Raw genomic sequence first — 19656 nt, forward strand, 5'->3', positions numbered from 1 at the left:
ACTTCAGATGCCAGCTGCAAGCCCAGGCTCTCTGTACTTCTAACCAACTGGCTACAGATTGGAGGTTCCAACGACCCCACTCCAACTCAGAATGCCAATCACAAGAGTTGTCACTTGTACTTCTGACCAACTGGCCATAAATCAGAGGTTCATACACCCCCTCCTTGGGTTCAATTAATTTTCTAGAACAGCTCACGGAACTCAGAGAAATATGTTACTCTCTAGATCACTGGTTTATTGTAAAGGGATAACTCAGGAAAAGCAGATGAAAGAAATGCATAGGGCAAGATATGTGGGAAGGGGTGTGGAGCTTCCATGCCCTCTCCAAGTATGCCACTCTCTCCACATCTCCACACATTTATCAACCTGGAAGCTCTGTGAACCCGTCTTCTATAGTTTTTATGGAGGCTTCATTATGTAGGCATGATTGATTAACACATTGGCTATTGGTGATTGATTCAACCTCCAGCCCGTCTTCCCTCTTGGAGGTCGGGGTGGGACTAAAAGTTCCAACCCTCAAATTACATGGTTGGTTTTCCAGGCAACCAACCCCTTTATTACAAAAGACACCTTTATCACTCCCAACATGGGAAATTCCAAGAGTTTCAGGAGCTTTGAGCCAAGAATTGTGGAGAAAGACCAACTATATATGAAATACATTTTGGTCATCTGAATGACCAAATATATACTTCTTAAAAAATCACAATATTGCACCTACCTTAAGTGTACCCCATACCCTTATAACCCTCTTCTCATATTCCACTGCTTTGAGGGAATTTCATAATCTAATAATGCATGGATATTCAAATGTGGAAGACTGTATTTTAAAATCCACATCCCTGGATGTTTTGCCTCTCTTCCTGGAAGAGAAGAATGGAGTAAGGGACTTTTCCAGATTTCTTCAAGTCTCTAACATTTCCCAAATAAGAACAAGGAAGAAAAATGGTGAGAGCTTTGATTTTTAATCTTTATGGATGGTAGCTTGACATGGCTCTAATCAGATGTAATGTTTCCTTTCTTTATTATTAAGAGTTTTTGGAGATATAAATGTAATTTACTATAAAACTCATCCTTTTAAAGTGGTTTTTAGTACGTTAGCAGAATTGTGCCACCATCACCACAATCAACTTCAGAACATTTTCATCACCTCAGAAAGAAACCCCATACCCATTAGCAGTCATTCCCCATTTCTCCCCCAACTTTTACTCCAGCCCCAGGCAAACATCAATGTACTTTCTGTCGCTATGAATTTGTGTATTCTGGACATTTTCTAAAAATGGAATCATAGAATATGTGGTCTCTTGTGTCTGGCTTCTTTCATTTAGCATGTTTTCAAGGGTCTCCCATGGTACAGCATGTATCAGTAATTCATTCCTTTTTATTGCTGAATAATATTCCATTGTACAGATATACCACAATATGTTTATGCATTCACCATTGATGGACATTTGGATTGTTCCCACTTTTTTACTATTATAAATAATGCTTTTACGAACACATTTGTATACAGGTTTTTGTGTAGACATGTTTCCTTTCTCTTGGAAATATACCTAGGTTTGGAATTTCTAGGTCAGATGGTAATTCTATGTTTAATGTTTTGAGGAAATGTCAAACTGTTTTCCAAAATAGCTGTCCCATTTTTGCATTCCTGCCAGCAGTTATGAGGATTCCAATTTCTCCACAACCTCACCAACACTTGTTATTGTCTATATTCTCGATTGTAGTTATCCTACTGGGTGCAAGCTGGTGTCTCATTGTGGCTTTTATTTACATTTCCTTGATGACTCAAGTCGTTGAGCATCTTGTCTAATGCTCATTGGCTGCTTATTTTCTTTGGAGAAACATCTATTCAAATTCCTTGCCCATTTTTAAATTGGGTTTTTTATCTTTTTATTATTGAGTTGCTTTTTCTTTCGTTTTTCCTTGCGATACTTGGATTCTCTGTGAATATTCGTTGACATCAATGTCTTCATAGGCCCCAAAACACTCACATCAAGACAGTTAGCACTGGTTGGGGAAGAGAGAGGGCAGTCACTGCACATCAGTGTCAGTAAATTGAGACATAGCAGGCCCCAGGGAATGCTCCCGATAAACAGGCTCCTATCTGTCTGGTGTCCTCACATCACCTGAAATCAGAATCTTACTGTTCAACCTTCACAGAGCACAATGCGTACTTTGCTCTCAAACAGCCCTGGGGGAGAGGAGCCTTTCTATGGTAAAAAAAAAAAAAAAAAAATAGCCATTGCCACACCCACCATCCTCCACTTCCTGTTGGTCAGTTCTATGCCTGTTATTTTCCCCACTATTTACCCCCAGAGGCTAGCAAATAGTTGACAAATAAATAAATGCAAAAAACCTTCTTTTTAAATTTAACTAACAGCGAGTTGATAGCTCTTGCTTGCAGGTTTCCTATATGCCCCAATTTTGTTTAACATGTATTTAGCACTTATTGCTCTAAACATTTTACAAAAAAATTTTAACTAATTATTTATAATAATTTTGACACTTTACAAATAATTTTAAAATAATTTAATCATAACAATTCTGTGAAGTAGATAATGTTATTCTCTCCATTTTACTGATGAGGAAACTGAGGCACAGATAAGCAAAGTAACCTGCCCAAAGCCAATAACTGAGCGGTACAGCCAGATTCAAACCCCACCTGGCTCCAGTCTGTGCTCTCAACTGCCATGAATGCTCCCTCACCAACTGTGTTTTAATATAGGCCCATTACAGGATTGTGGGGGAAAGGGAGAGCCTAGTTCATGTAAAGGCATCTCTTCACAGCAGGTAGTGTGGGGACAGAGCCCCAGAGAGCAGTTTCCAGGCTCTCGGCCTCACGTGGAGGGGTGCTGGTTCGGGTAGTAGATGGCCATAAGCTGTGGCTAGTTGGCCATCAGCTGTAACCCTTGAGCCATTGGCCACTAATATAACTGCCGTGGCTGTGCTGGGGAGTCGAGTTGAGGAGAGAGTCGGTTGTCAGAAAAGCGGACAGCAGGTCGCCCGTTGTATGAATCCAGCCTCCAGCGAGACTATAGTGGTATGACATCCTTACCTATGGCTCCGTGGGTGTTCCTTTTTGGCCTCACCACATCCTGCGTTCTTTTGTGGGGAGCGGGAGCAGAGACCCCGCAGGCCTCTCCACACGACAAGTGGCACAGGGGGCAGGGTGTGGTGTCGGCCGAAACTCTCCGGAATATACTGGAGCAGTTTACACGTATAAAAGCTCAATTTCATAAGCAGCGTGTGGTGCAGGCCAAAACCTACCAAAGCATGGTGGAGTGGTTTGTGCCTGTGAGAGCCCAGCTTCGGGAGGCCCACGAGGAGCCACACCGGGAACGGGAGGCGCGGTCTGCCTGGGAGACTCAGGCCTCCAGCTGGCACACCACCCTCTTGGCCGTGGACGGCGTTGCCTTCATTTTGGTGATGTGCTGCAGCCTTAGGCTCCGAGGGTTGTGGACATCTTACAAGGAGGCCTCCACCCACTGAGACACCTGGCACATTGAGCAAGATTCAGACCAGGTAGGAATGGAGTCTGACTCTGGGCAGGAGGACGTGTGGCCCCCACACAGTGTGTGGTGTCCGGTGGCCACTGTTCTCAGGAGTTGGACTCCCACGGAGGGGTGGGAGGACATGGATGGCTCTCCAGCCAGCGTGGAGAGGGCCCTGCAAGCTCTGGCTGAGCGGTTGCCGGAGGAGGCAAAGGTTACAGCCGGCCGTGTGGGCTGGATGTTCCTTACGGCCTTGAGTCTCAACACGGAAAATGCACTTAATGAAATGGCCCAGGTACCGGACCGGGTGTCCGGGTTGGAAGCGCTGGATGCTGGCGTCCGTCTGTCGGAAGAGGGGCCCCACAGTGGAGACTCTGTGGGGAGGCGGAGGAAGCAAGTGGAGACAATGTAGTTCCCAACCCCAAGTCCGGCCAATCTTGAAGCAAAGGGTAAAACGTGAGCAACCTTTGGGCCCCTGGGGCGTTGCTGCCGGCAATCCAGCTGTGACTGAGTTCACAACCTACACCCCATACACTCCCACTGAGTTGCAGGAGCTGGGGAGGCGGTACTGACAGCGCCCTGGAAAGCCAGTCTCGGCTTGGCTACTACGTTTATGGGATGAGGGAACAGACAACATTCTCTGCTCCCCAGGCGAGATGGAAAAGCTAGCCTTTGTGACAGTGCATGCGTCCCTGTGACAAAGGTTACAGAACTGCCATAGGTTGGCCCACGACCAGGGCAACCATTCTCTAATGGAGTGGCTCACTGCTGTGGTACGCACAGTATGGAGACAGGCTGGCGAGCTGCCAGACACTGTGAGTCAATGGCAGTCATATACGGAACTTACGCAGATCATCCGTGAAATGGGTATGAGACATGCTATTTTCAACCCTAATATGCAGGGGCCGGATGACGAGCTTTTTACAGCCAGCATGAGAGATCTGGTTTTGGATACCACACCTGTGAGTGCTTTTGGATCCTTTGTTGCCATTCTTACACCCTTTGTGAGGCGACGGATCCATGAAGTTACAACTGCCATGGCCACCCTAGGGATGTTGAAAGCCAGAGGCGAAGGAAGTTAAGACAGGAGGTCCATGCAGTTGAGACATGGAAGCCCAAATCAAAAATAAAGGGGCGAGGTCACGGGCCTCAGAGAGTAACACGCAAACAGATGTGGCGTGATCTCGTTGCAACAGGGGTCGATCGGAAGAAAATAGGCCGACAACCCAATGCACTCCTGCTGAAACTTTGGAAACAGTTGCGTCAGGAACAGCAATTCTGGAGAAGCCTAAAGGAGAAGTCTGGGAAAGCGCGACCCAGGTCCCTCCAGGACTTCATGCAGCCACTTGAGGCCGACTCCTTTCAGCTTGATTAGGGGTGGGGCCAAGGTACCCGGTCAGAGGGGACTAGCAGGGAGTGGAGGCCCCACGTGGAACTGTCCATACATTGGTCCCCTTCTAATGTGCAGAGGGTTTTGGCCCTAGTGGACACTGGTGCAGACTGCAGTCTTGTTTATGGGAACCCAGAACTGTTCCCCAGACCAGCAATCCGCATTGATGGCTATGGGGGAAAGACTGTGACTGTAAAAGCTGTTTCCTTACCACTGGGTATAGGAGGCTTCCCCCTCGTACCTACAAGGTTTATGTCTCCCCCGTTCCGGAGTATATTCTAGGGGTGGACGTGCTACACGGCCTCAGCTTACAAACGTCAGTAGGAGAGTTCCGTCTCCGGATCTGGGTGGTGAAAGCGGTGACACGCGGGCATGCTCACCACCCTCCTCAAGTGTTGCCACAGCCCTGGCGCATGGTTACAGTGCGACAGTACCGCCTGCCAGGAGGGCAGGAGGGGACTGGTGGCACCCTAAGAAGCCCAGGAAGTCAGGCTGTGCCCAGAAGGACTGGTGGTGCCCTGAGAAGCCCTGGCTATGCCCGGAGAGCTTGGCTGTGTCCAGGATATTGCATTCACCTCCAGGCTCCTCGCACAGGGACCCTCGCGGAAGACGCTTGTTGCGTAGATTGTGAGGTGAGACTCTGTAGGGGTGGAGTGTAGGGACAGAGCCCCAGAGAGCAGTTTCCAGGCTCTCGGCCTCACGTGGAAGGGTGCTGGCTCGGGTAGTAGATGGCTGTCAGCTGTGGCTAGTTGGCCATCAGCTGTAACCAGTGAGCCATTGGTCACTAATATAACTGCTGTGGCTAGGCTAGCAGAAAATGGGGGCTAGCAAGAAGATGGTGGCTGAGCCTGCAAGCGGCAGAGTGAGGGTTGCAGATCATGTGGCTCCTGTTTCCTGTTTCTCCAACCCAACCACCAGCGAGACTATAGTGGTGTGACTCCCCTATCTATGGCTCCGTGGATGTTCCTTTTTGGCCTCACCATATCCTGCGTTCTTATGTGGGGAGCAGGAGCTGAGACCACGCAGGCCGCCCCGCATGACAGGTCGACTCAAAAATGTCATCCAAAACATGGTTTGGGGAAGGAACATTTCTATGAATCAATTCCCCAAATAAAGAATTATGTAATAATGCAATGTTAAATTTCATTGTCATGTTAGCATTTGCTTTTCCTTAAAGCAGGTCACCCATTTGTTGTTGATAAAATGGTAATCACCAACCCAGTTTTGCACATAGCCAGCTTTCTCTAAATGTTGAATGATGTTGAATGAATTAATGAATTAATGAATGTACAATGCACAAAGCTGCAGGCTGATTGCCTGGAGCAGGCCTCCTTCTCAAAAAGAATCGATGCAGGACTGGCTGGCTCTGAGGACAAGTGCAATGTCCTTGCCCTCCCCTGGACCCAGAGGACAGCTGAGCTCGCCTCACATACTGATTAGTCAAGGGCACCACCCAAAACAGAAGCCCTTCTGGTCATCTGAATTCAGCATTTTCATTCCCTACTGCTTTGAACATTTCTTTCCCTGGTGTGACCACTCACTGCTTCCCTCCCTTCCAAAATCTCCACCCTATGCCTTCTAGAACCCTCCCTTCCATAGTAAGCAAATTCCCCTTCATCCTTTACCTTCTTTTCTGCTAAGACCCTGCCTCAGAGGCCACATCTACTCCTGGAACCCTCTTCATCAGAGGCTGGTAGTTCTTTGCTCCATGATGAACAGTGAGGAGTCACTATAGGAGAAATTGTGGGCCAACTATCGCAATCCACTGTGACTTACTTAATGCATGTCATCTCTCTATAACACACTCTCACATATCTACTGACTTTCTCAACTATTTCATCTTCTGCCCCACGGATTTTAAACATTATCCCCTAGTCACAGGTTTTCTCTCTACCTCAGGTCCTGCCTCCGTCCTGTGTCAGTTCAGAGTACAGCAGTCTACCCACCAAATATTCAATATTCCCAGTTCTGGCAAGTTTTCCTCTCCAAGCACCTTCTCCCTGCTAATCATATGAATTAACTGCCGTGGCCACATCCTAGACCTTGTCACCACCAGGAACTGTTCACTCAAATCTCTCTCTCTCTCTCTCAGATTCTGCATCCTTTGTTTTCTTTGTATAGAATACTTGCTCCTTCCTTCCCTCTCTTCACCTGGATAACTGTAACTTCTCAGGTCTTACTTGTTTCTTCCTCTAGAAAGCCTTTCTTGACCATCTTGTTCTATATGTTTCCCATAACACCCTGAACTTACCATATCATGGCAACTTTCACCCAGTGATGTAATTAACTATTTTCTTGCCACTACGTCTACTAGATTATAAGCTTCATGAGGTCAAGAACCATGCCTCGTTTATCATTCTACCCATAATGTCTAACACAGCCTCTGAGACATAATAGGCTCTCAATAAATATATGAATAAGTTAGTAAATGAAAAAAGATCTTCACCTTTAGGGATATAGTTAAAACCATTGCTTCTCAGTAACAAGATAAGCAGCAACTTTTCTCTCCTATAATCTCTCCCATAATCTTTGACTACTTCAAAACTAGAAATGACTCATTCAGTTACTGAAATGCTATAGTAGACACTGTCTACTCATAGTCCATTAATCCTTACCACAAGTACCATGTACGTGATTCTGCCTTAGGGATTTTTCTGGCTGCAGGAACATGCCAACCTGTAGATGTGCCAAGGAGTTAATGCCTCTGTGGGAGCAATCCTCAACCGAGGTAGAATGGGATTTAATGGATAAATACTTCAGCTTCCCTACCCCTCAGGTGGATTAGCACTGAGGCATGCTCTGTGCAGTCTTCCAGAAGTCTTCAGCAGGACTGAGCCCCACTTGTCCACAGCAGTAACCTGATTATTAATGCACCCTTTTTTGGCATCCTTCTCTGTCTCATTTCCTTATCAGTGTTTCCTGGGATTATCTCCCACATAAACTATTACACTAAAATTATTTTTAGGGTCTGATTCTTAGACACTCACATATGTAGTTCCTTGATCTATTCCACAAGCATACAAACACTCATTATTTGGAACTGGGGCACCTACTACATCTAAAATCTCGACCTGTGGCCGTTACCATCTACCTTCAATTTCTCCCACTCTTGAATGAAAACTAAATCGACATTTGGCCATTTTCATTATAGTAGTAATAATAGTAACAAATACAATGGTGAACTATAAGGTTTATAGAGCATTTACTATGTGCTAGACAGTGTTCTAAGTGATCACGTGGATTAATTTCACAATCCTTTGCCTGTGATCCTCCCCATGCTTCTTTCATTTTGTCATATATACCCTGAGTTCCCTTGTCTCTCTATTTGGCCAGCCAATTCCTAGGGCCACAGCAAGCAGACGATAGGATAAACCTAGGACCCATAATTCAGAGTGGTGTTTCCCCAAGGCATCGTAGAATAACACAACTGAGGTCTCCGTGAGAATTATGACAAAAGGAGCCAAGATCAGAATGAAGTTCACTGTATCTATGAGTTTGTTTGTGTTTCATTTGTTTATTTATTTTGATGGTTACCAGATGGGAGGGGTGTTGGGTGGATGAAAAGGGGAAGGGATGAAGAAGTACCAATTGGTTGTTGCACAGTAGTCATGAGGATGTAGGGTATAGCATAAGGATTATAGTCAATAATACTGTAATAACCATGTATGGTGTCAGGTGGGTACTGGATCTATCGGGATGATAGATGGGAGGGGGGATTGAGGACAGGTTGAAAAAGGTGAAGGGATTAAGAAATCCAAATTGGTAGTTACAAAGTAGTCATGGGGATGTAAAGTATAGGGAATATAGTCAGTGACATGGTAATAACTATATATAGTGCCAGATGGTACTAGTCAGGGGGATCACTTCCTAAATTATATAAATGTCTAACCACTATGCTATACACTTGAAACTAATATAAAATACAATATTGAATTTTAACTCTAATTGAAAATTTAGAAGGGGGAAAGATCAATAATATTGTGATAGTGTGGTACAGTGTCAGATGGTTGCTGAATTTATCATGGTGATCACTTCTATAGCGTAGGGAATATAATTAATAATGTAATAAATCTGTATAGTGCCAGGTGAGTACTATTGAATAACTATGATATATACCTGAAACTAATATAATATTGTCTGTTACCCATATTTTAATAAAAATATTTTAAAAAATGAAGTTCAGTCTTCATTCTAGCCAAAAACCACCAGGAACATACCTGTAGTTGAACAAGTTGAGTTTATTATTCGTTGCAGTAAGAAAAACGCACACCATGGGAACCATGGGGAATGTCAGTGCAAAGAAAAGACTTATCTTAGGATTTGAGCCTCTGTCAGGTGCTTTGAAGGAGGGTTTCAGAAAGCAGGACTTTGCTCTGGATTGGATTCTTTCAGGAAGCAAGGGTAATTCTGTGATTGCATGTCTTAGTAAATCTTATATATGAGGAAGGAAGACTGGACAAAACTAAAGTTGTGATTGGTAAGGAAGAAGTAATCATTCATATTAGCTGGGAGAGGGACATGTTTGGTCATTTTTGTGGCTTAGCAATGTTCGTATTTTGTCTGTGTTAAAACATGATTATGGGATAATCTTGTTTTTGTTTTGATCCATTGTGGCCATAGTACAGACTCATCTGAAGTTGGTGTTCTGGGAAATAGTTCATATTCAAAAAGAAAACACAATGACCCAACTGTGAGTGCTCAGCCAGCTCTCAGCAACACCAAGGCCCAGCTGATGGTACCAGGCTAGCTCCCATATGTCAGGGGCTACTGTTTTTCCCTCGGGGCAAATATGCATAGCTTCAGATTTGAAGATGAAATAGTAATACGTACTGCTGTCCTACACAAGATCCATTTCTCCCATTTACTTTCATAGAAGAACTTCAATTTTGTTCAGGTATCTACCATTCCCCCATGCAGCCATGTTCTTCAGGGGAAATGAGCACCACAGCCCACTTCCAAGGGAACAGCTGAGTGATCTCACGATAATCCTATAGAAATTGGTTCAAAATGGGAATGTGACCTAATTTTCGCCAATGACTTTTTTTTTTAAGTTTATTGGGGTGACAATTGTTAGTAAAATTACATAGATTTCAGGTGTACAATTCTGTATTACATCATCTATAAATCCCATTGTGTGTTCACCACCCAGAGTCAGTTCTCCTTTCATCAACATATATTTGATCCCCTTTACCCTCATCTACCACCCCCTACCCCCGTACACTCTGGTAACCACTAAACTATTGTCTATGTCTATGAGTTTTTGTTTCTCATTTGTTTGCCTTATTCTTTTGTTGTTTTTGGTTTTATACACCACATATCAGTGAAATCATATGGTTCTCTGCTTTTTCTGTCTCACTTATTTCGCTTAGCATTATACTCTCAAGATCCCATGTTGTCACAAATGGTCCTATGTTTTAATCATAAATGGATGTTGTATCTTGTCAAATGCTTTCTCTGCATCGATTGATATAATCATATTATTTCTGTCCTTTATTTTGTTTATGTGATGTATCACATTGATGGATTTGCGGATGTTGAACCATCCTTATGCCCCGGGGATGAACCCTATTTGGTCGTGATGAATGATCTTTTTAATGCATTGTTGTATTCGATTTGCTAGAATTTTGTTTAGAATTTTTGCATCTGTATTCATCAGAGATATTGATCTGTAGTTTTCTTTTTTTGTGTTGTCCTTACCAGGTTTTGGTACCAGGGTAATGTTGGCCTCATAAAATGAGTTGGGGAGTACTGTCTCTTCTTCAAGTTTTTGGAAAAGTTTGAGCAGGATTGGTATTAGATCCTCTTTGAAGGTTTGGTAGAATTCACCAGTGAAGCCATCTGGTCATGGACTTTTGCTTTTGGGAAGGTTTTGGATGACTGACTCAATTTCGTTGCTGGTGATCGGTCTGTTTAGATTTTCCAGTTCTTCATGGTTCAGTCTTGGAAGGCTATATTTTTCTAAGAACTTGTCCATTTCTTCTAGGTTATTGAATTTGGTGGCATATAGTCCTTCATAGTATTCTTGGATGATCCTTTGTATTTCTGTGGCGTCCCCTTTTTCATTTCTGATTTTGTTCATTAGTGTCTTCTCTCTTTTTATCTAAGTGAGTCTAGCCAAGGGTTTGTCAATTTTGTTAATCTTTTCAAAGAACCAGCTCTTTGTCACATTAATTTTTTTCTATGGTCTTTTTGTTCTCTATTTCATTTAGTTCTGCTCTGATTTTTGTTGTTTCGTTTCTTCTGCTGACCTTGGGTTTCATTTGTTCTTCTTTTTCTAGTTCTTTTATGAGGCCAACATTACCCTGATACCAAAACCTGGTAAGGACAACACAAAAAAGGAAAACTACCGACCAATATCTCTGATGAATACAGATGCAAAAATCTTAAACAAAATTCTAGCAAATCGAATGCAACAATGCATTAAAAAGATTACTCATCACGACCAAGTGGGGTTCATCCCAGGGGCACAAGGATGGTTCAACATATGCAAATCCATTAATGTGATACATCACATAAACAAAATAAAGGACAAAAATCATATGATTATATCAATTGATGCAGAAGAAACATTTGACAAGATACAGCATCCATTTCTGATTAAAACACTCAATAAAATAGGTATAGAAGGAAAAAACCTTAACATAGTAAGGGACATATATGACAAACCCTCAGCTAATCTCCATAATCAACAGTGAAAAACTGAAGACCTTTGCTTTACGTGCAGGAACAGGACAGGGCTGTCACCTGTCACCTCTGCTTTTCAACATAGTGTTGGAAGTCCTTGCCAGAGTAATCAGGCAAGAGAAAGAAATAAAAGGTATCCAAATTGGAAATGAAGAAGTTAAATTGTCACTCTTTGCAGATGACATGATGCTACATATAGAAAACCCTAAAGACTCCACCAGGAAGCTATTAGAAACAATCAATGAAAGCAGTAAAGATATCAGCTACAAAATCAACGTACAAAAATCCATTGCATTCCTATATACTAACAATGAAATATCAGAAAAAGAAATAAAAGAAACAATTCCTTTTGCAATTGCAGCAAAAAGAATAAAATACCTAGGAATAAACTTAACCAAGGATGTGAAAGACCTATATGCTGAAAACTATAAGACATTTTTAAAAGAAATTGAACTAGACACAAAGAAATAGAAAGACATTCCGTGATCATGGATTGGAAGAATCAACATAGTTAAAATGGCCATGTTACCCAAAGCAATATACAGATTTAATGTAATCCCCATCAAAATCCCAATGGCATTTTTTAAAGAAATAGAACAAACAATCATCAGATTTGTTTGGAACCACAGAAGACCCTGAATAGCCAAAGCAATCTTAAGAAAAAAGAACAGTGCTGGAGGTATCACACTCCCTGACTTTAGCTTGTACTACAGGGCAACAATAATGAAAACAGCATGGCATTAGAAGAAAAACAGACACATAGACCAATGGAATAGAATTGAGAACCCAGAAATAAACCCACATAAATATGGACAGACAATTTTTGACAGGGAAACAAAAAACGTACAATGGAGAAAAGACAGCCTCTTCAATAAATGGTGCTGGGAGAATTGGAAAGCTACATGCAAAAGAATGAAACTGGACTGCTATCTGTCACCATGTACCAAAATTAATTCAAAATGGATCAAAAACTTAAGCATAAGACCTGAAACAATAAACTTCACAGAAGAAAACATAGGTACTAAGCTTATGGACCTTGGGTTCAAAGAGCATTTTATGAATTTGACTCCAAAGGCAAGGGAAGTCAAAGCTAAAATAAATGAATGGGACTGTATCAAACTTAAAAGCTTATGCATAGCAAAAGAAACCATCGACAAAATAAAGAGGCAACCAACTGTATGGGAGCAGATTTTTGCAAATAGTGCCTCCGATAAGGGGCTAATATCCAAAATATGCAAGGAACTCATGAAACTCAACAACAAAAAAAACAAACAACCCAACTGAAAAATGGGCAGAGGACCTGAAGAGACATTTCTCCAAAGAGGACATACAAATGGCAAATAGACATGTGAAAAAATGCTCAACATCACTAATCATCAGAGAAATGCAAATAAAAACCACAATGAGATATAACCTCACCCCTTTTAGAATGTCCGTCATGAACAAGACAAATAGTAACAAGTGTTGGAGAGGCTGTGGAGAAAAAGGAACTGTCAGACACTGTTGGTGGGAATACAGATTGGTGCAGCCTCTATGGAAGGCAGTGTGGAAGTTCCTCAAAAAATTACAAATAGAATTAGTATATGACCCAGCAATCCCTCTCCTGGGTATCTACCCAAAAAATCTGAAAACATTTATCCATAAAGACAAGTGTGCTCCAATGTTCATTGCAGCTTTATTTACGGTGGCCAAGACATAGAAACAACTAAAATTTCCTTCGATAGATGAATGGATAAAGAAGTTGTGGTGTATATACACAATGGAATACTATTCGGTGGTAAGAAAAGATGATATAGGAACATTTGTGACAACATGGATGGATCTTGAGTTTATAATGCTAAGTGAAATAAGTCGGACAGAAAAAGCAGAGAACCATATGATTTCACTGATCTGTGGTATATAAACCAAAAACAACAAAAGAACAAGACAAACAAATGAGAAACAAAAACTCATAGACACAGACAACAGTTTAGTGATTACCAGAGGGTAAGGGGGGAGGAGGGTGGTAGATTAGGGTAAAGGGGATCAAATATATGGTGATGGAAGGAGAACTGACTCTGGGTGGTGAACACACAATGGGATTTATAGATGATGTAATACAGAAATTATACATCTGAAATCTATGTAACTTTGCTAACAATTGTCACCTCAATAAATTTTAATTTTAAAAAAAATTTAATATAAACCCGGTCTTATTTTACTATAATATAAGACCAGGTCTTATATAATATAACATAATGCAATATAACATAATATAGTATAATATAATACTGGGTCTTATATTAATTTTTGCTCCAAAAGATGCATTAGAGCTGATTGTCCGGCTAGGTCTTATTTCGGGGACACGCGGTATATGCATGCATGTGCAAATACAGAAATAAACACATACACATTTATTCCCACACAGAGGTTTTGATTTTGTTTGGTTTTGATGGGAGAAGAAAAGGTGCTGTTTTTTGGAAGGAAATCATTAATAACATCCAGTATGTATCCTTTCAGATATATCCCACAAATATACAAATTTTTAAAATTATAAATATGCATATATAAGCACACATAGTTTTGTTAGGTGAGTTTTTTCCCCAAAAAAAGGGACATGTCATATACATTACACTGTAATTTAGTCTTTTTATTTTAGAACATATTATCTCTGTCTCTCCACATCAATACATATCTGTACCACCATCTAAGACAGACCTCCATCTGAATAGGATCCCATTGTGGGGATGTATTGCAACTTTTCAACCAATTGCCTATTGAATAGTCATGCGTTATTCCAATTTGGTGTCTATTTTAAATACTTCTTTAATGAACAACTTCACACATTAATTTCTGTGGAATAATTCTCTGGAATTATTTCTAGAAAAATTCATAGAGGGACTTCGGCATCAAAGTAAATACACTTATTATATTTCAATAGGTAAATAGGAAATTGGCCTCCAAAGATATTTTAGCATTTTACACCCACACCAACAGTGTCCAAGAGGACCATTTGCCCAACCCATACCTGGTACTACCAACTTCCTCCTTATTGCTTCGTAACCAGCTCGTTACGCATTCCTAACAAGGTCTCTAGCCCATAATCTAAAATTGCATTTTCAAACTTTTAATAGTTTCCTCAAGTCTCCAACCATCCTCTTTCTCTCAACAGTCTCTCTAAGCAAATGAGTTCAGCCAATAAGCTCTGCCTTATAAATTAATCTGTCTACACCTTCGTCCATCTTCTGCTTGTTACACCAAATTATATAGATGGAGCCATGTCTTTTACCTTGCCAAAGCTAACACTTTCACCAGTGCTGGCAAACCTATCCTTCCCTCACTCTTCTCTCCTGGATCATTACAAGTGCCTCCCAACTGGGTTCTCTTACCTCATTCTCTCGCATCTAATCCAGCCTCCATATGGCTGGAAAACTAATCAAATTATGCCAATCTCCTGCTCAAAATCCTCTCTTGGCTCCATAATGCCTGTAGAAGAGCATACAACAGGTCCTTTTCTCTCTACGTCTTGTTCATTTTGTTTCGTTTTTCTGTAATGAACTTATTCTTGCTTCACCAGTTGAAGCCTTCCACAGATTTCAAGACTGAATTCAAAAGTCTCTTCTTCCTGAAGTTTTCTCAAAACACTCAGATGAAATTGGCCCATTGCTGTGTTCTCAGAGCCATACATTTCTGCTTTACTTTTGGCCCTTATCCTATCCCACTATTAATAATGGTTATCTACATACATATATATTTATCTCCATAGCTCTAAGATATATTCCTTTTAGATCAGAACTATAAATTATGTATACCATAGCACCTGGCACAGTGAGACTACATAAAAAGTCCTCAAAAATGTTTTTAAATATGTTTATTAGTATCACAAAAATAAAAAGAACATTAACATTTGTTCCATATCAGACACCCAGATGGCATATCATATAAATAAAACCTATTTGATAAAATCACAAAGAAACATTAAAATAATGAATTATCTCTGTGAAAACTATAAAACCAGTGATCTCATGTGTTTTTAATATTACAACGTATAAAATATTATCCATCTCCTCCCATCTCCATCATGACACCCTATTTTGCCTCCACATCTCAAGAACAGGATACTCAATACCTGCATACATGCACACATAATGGCTTAGCCTTATAAACAAGAACTAGAATCTTGATAACACACTACACCCTCCTTTTCTTTCTATGTACTCAGCATCATGGTACCTCCAATTAGGATTAAAGAAAAGATAATAGAGATGATTCTGAGATTGGTGGTCAGAAACCAAAGAGAGTCTCCTTGTCAGATCTCTATAACTAGGGAACAAGTATGATCCCTTACCTAATTTCTTTGAGAGTATAGATAATTACCACATCTAAACCCATTAATTATTGAACTTATTAAATGATCCAAATTTAAAGTGTTTAATATTTGGTACATGTAAAATTACAAAGGATGTGTTCACAATGAAAAACACAAAGAAAAGTGGCAAACAATAATATTTACCATTTATTGAGCACTTACCATAGGCTAGACACATTGTGCCAACACTTTACACATAGTCTTTCATTGAATGCTAACCAAGTGCAACAGATACAATCACACTCATATTGCAAATTAGGAAACTGAGGGTTAGAAAGAATAAGTAATTTGCCCAAGGACAAGTAGCCACCGTCAGGACACAAACACAGATATGCCTCAGACCCCAGCCCATGCTCTTTGCCATCACTCTATACCACCAGCCACCACGAAGTAAACATCTTTATAAAGCACTTTTCAAAGAAGTTTCCAAAAGTACATATATATATCTCCTTTGTTTGACCAAGCAATTCCAACAAATCCAAAACCCTTATGTTGGAGAATCTGTAATGTTCTCCAAATACTCTATTTGCTCCATTTTATTTCGCAGCTCCCTTACAGACTAGTTCTCTTCGATCAGTTGTGAGCAAAGGGACATGTGTCACTCCCAGGTAGAAGCAGTGAGAGGTCTGGGTATAATTTCTTAGCATCTCTTCCTTTGCTGTGATAATTGAGCAGGACACATGTTTCAGATGGCAACTACAATATTTCTATAACTTCATCAGACTGGGTCCCTGAGGACTGTGTGACCGTCCCCCATTGACTCATGATGAACATGTAGCATGAATTAGAAATAAGTCATTATTGTATTAAGCCACTGATATTTGGAGGTCAATTTGTTGAATGAAACATTACCCAGCCTATTCTAATATATCTGATAAATACCAAATAAACAATAAAAAAACTTTATTATGAGTTTTTACTACAGCATTAAAAATTAGTTAAGATCATAAATGTCTAACAGACAAATAGTCAAATAAACTATTATGCAAGTTACCAAATAGTGAGACTGCCAGTTAAAATAATTTTGACATTTACGATATACTATTAAATGGAGAAAGCAGATTACAAACTGTATCTTCTTTGACATGCATTCTAAAACAAAGTATCTATATGTACATATAGGACTATAAAGAGACCTGGAAAAAAAATAAAAGCAGTATTTTGATAAGTGATAGAATAAGGTAGGAGAAACATTACTTTATGATGCTGTTTATAAAAGAATGTATTAAAATTGATCCTTTCCCCTACACATCACATCAAATTGATACTCTCTTTAAATAATACATTTCTTAAGGTAAAACATTGGAAAACCAAAATAAAACAGTTGAAGTAAAGGAGAGTTTTAGTTTACCAATATTTGTTTTTCATATTTATAATTAATAAAAAGAAACCAGACCCTGACAAATTAAGCATTCATTTCTCTTCATATTGGCCAGTGAATAAACTCCCTCCTCAGGTCAACTCCCTCCATAGTGTCATGGCCTGCTGAGATAATCCTACATCCTTTAGAGGTTGAATCTTTACATTTCTCCTCAATAGTCATCTGGTCTATTCAGGAATGCTCAACCATAAGTGACACAATAAACATCCTCAGGAAGAACATAATTAAATGCAGAATTTTTTCCAGCTTTTCCTATCACTGAAAAAAAAAAACTACCTCACTTGTAAATATAGAAATATGATTTTAGGATAGAGTCACTATCTATGTTCCCTTCTCAAAAATGCTGGGCTTTTGTTTGTTTTCAAAACAAGGTTTTAATTCTCACTTGTTAGAATCTTCTTTGTTAAGCCACTAAAATAGAATGACAGACCCAAGAGGTGCCATAGAAGGAACAGTAGGCACAAGACTTGTTTCTCACATGCTTCTATAGAGCCCATGTGTCATGACTCACTTATAAGTGAAATTACTAGAGAGTGTCACCTGTTTAATTGTAAGCAGTTGCTAATGACAAGCTTCACCATAAGACAAATTCTTTAACAGCTAATCTTATCCCAAATGGAATGTATGGCAGCATTGGTTACTTATTAGTACCCAGTTCCGTTTGAGCCATTTGAAATTGGAGGCAAGTTTTGTTTTTCCCTATGATCAAAATGGTCACTGTGGAATTCACAGGTAGTCTTAAAATAGAGCTCTAGATTTGGCTTTACTGAGTCAATAGGGAAAAAAATAATGAAAGAAAAACAAAACAAGCCTACACACACCAGGCCACTGGGAAACTTCAGTGTCTTTGGGATTTAATTACCCATAGATTAGCTTGTGGAAAGAAAGAAGCAATTTCTTCTTGGAGATACATTTCAATGGTCATCTTCAAAGAAAATAAAGCACAAATGGAAAACACGCTCCGGTGAAAATCAAGAAAATGCCTCCTGTTTTCATAATCATTTCATCAGTGATAATGCTTTACTTTCAAAGAAGCTCAGTAAAGAATCAGTGTTCCATCCAAAATTAGAACCTAAATTGAAATGTCAATAAAAATTACTCCTGGAGTGATTCAGTAAGACCAAGGTCAGGGAGAGGTAGGAAGAAAGAGAAGGACGCAAAGAAAACTTTGAAGGATTGGCCATTGATATAGATGGAAACTCAGGGAAAAATGGTGTCCTATAAGCCACGAGAAGAAACTTTTTCAAGATGGAGAGAGCCCCTGATACTTCAAATGCTCCTGATACTTCAAAGTGTTGACTATCATCTGAAAGTCAAGTTTAGCTGCAGTTTGATTTTATTCAACAGGTCTTGCTGTACAGAAACAACAAGTTATGCTTTGTCATCAAAATACCAGCGCAATCAAGTAGGAATCATAGTGAATATGAAAGAAGGGAAAAGAAAAATTGGGGAGAAAGAGGAGAAGAAGAAAAGGAAAAGGAAGTAGAAGAGAAACTGGAAGATGAACAAGAAAAGGAAGAAGAAAAAGAAGAAAAAACAGAAATGAGGAAGAATATCCTGAGAAAAGATTACTCAGTAAACCCCTCATGGACACCCTCTGGGCAATGTTTAAGTCAAACAAATGCCCCACAAAAGGAAATAATTTATTGCTTGCATTTGAATTTAACATGACAGAAAAACACATAAACGGTTTTTTAAAAAGAGGAAGAAATTCAATAAAGAAATGTATAAGTGGAAATATATAGAGCAAAGGAGAACGTCACACAATTGAAAGGAATTAAGAGCATCAATATTTTTAATAGCTGTATATAGGATTTTTATGTATTATTTATGTATGTTTATGTGCACATATTTATGTATTACCTCACTTGATCATCACTCTGAACCAAAGATGAGAAAACTGAATTGCTGGGAAATAATGTGGTTTCATCAAGTACCAGCTCCTAAATGTTTAAGTTTGAATTTGTCCTTTCATCTGTCAACTACAAATGCTACATGTTTTTAGTTATAACCTGGGAAATAGTCTAGGCTATATCAATTTGTGTTTCATATGTTTGTATATTCCCAATTTTCTCTATTAAAATGCCCACTGAAAATCAAAAATAAATAAATAAAAATTACTCCTGGTGACACTGAAATACCACTCAAGATATAATATTTTAATACTACTAAAAGTAGAAATAATAACAGATAGAGAGGGCTTGATATCGTTGTCCATGTTAAAGACAATATTCTAGAAAAAATACTAAAACCACCTGAGGATATTTAGTCATTTGAAATAAGAGGTTTGTGACAGACACTATTATTGATTGCCTTCTCAACAGACACTTCCTCCTCCATTTTTGCTAAGAAAACCTCACAG

This window comes from Rhinolophus ferrumequinum, chromosome X (genome assembly GCF_004115265.2).
Source record: "Rhinolophus ferrumequinum isolate MPI-CBG mRhiFer1 chromosome X, mRhiFer1_v1.p, whole genome shotgun sequence".
Classification (NCBI taxonomy): domain Eukaryota; kingdom Metazoa; phylum Chordata; class Mammalia; order Chiroptera; family Rhinolophidae; genus Rhinolophus; species Rhinolophus ferrumequinum.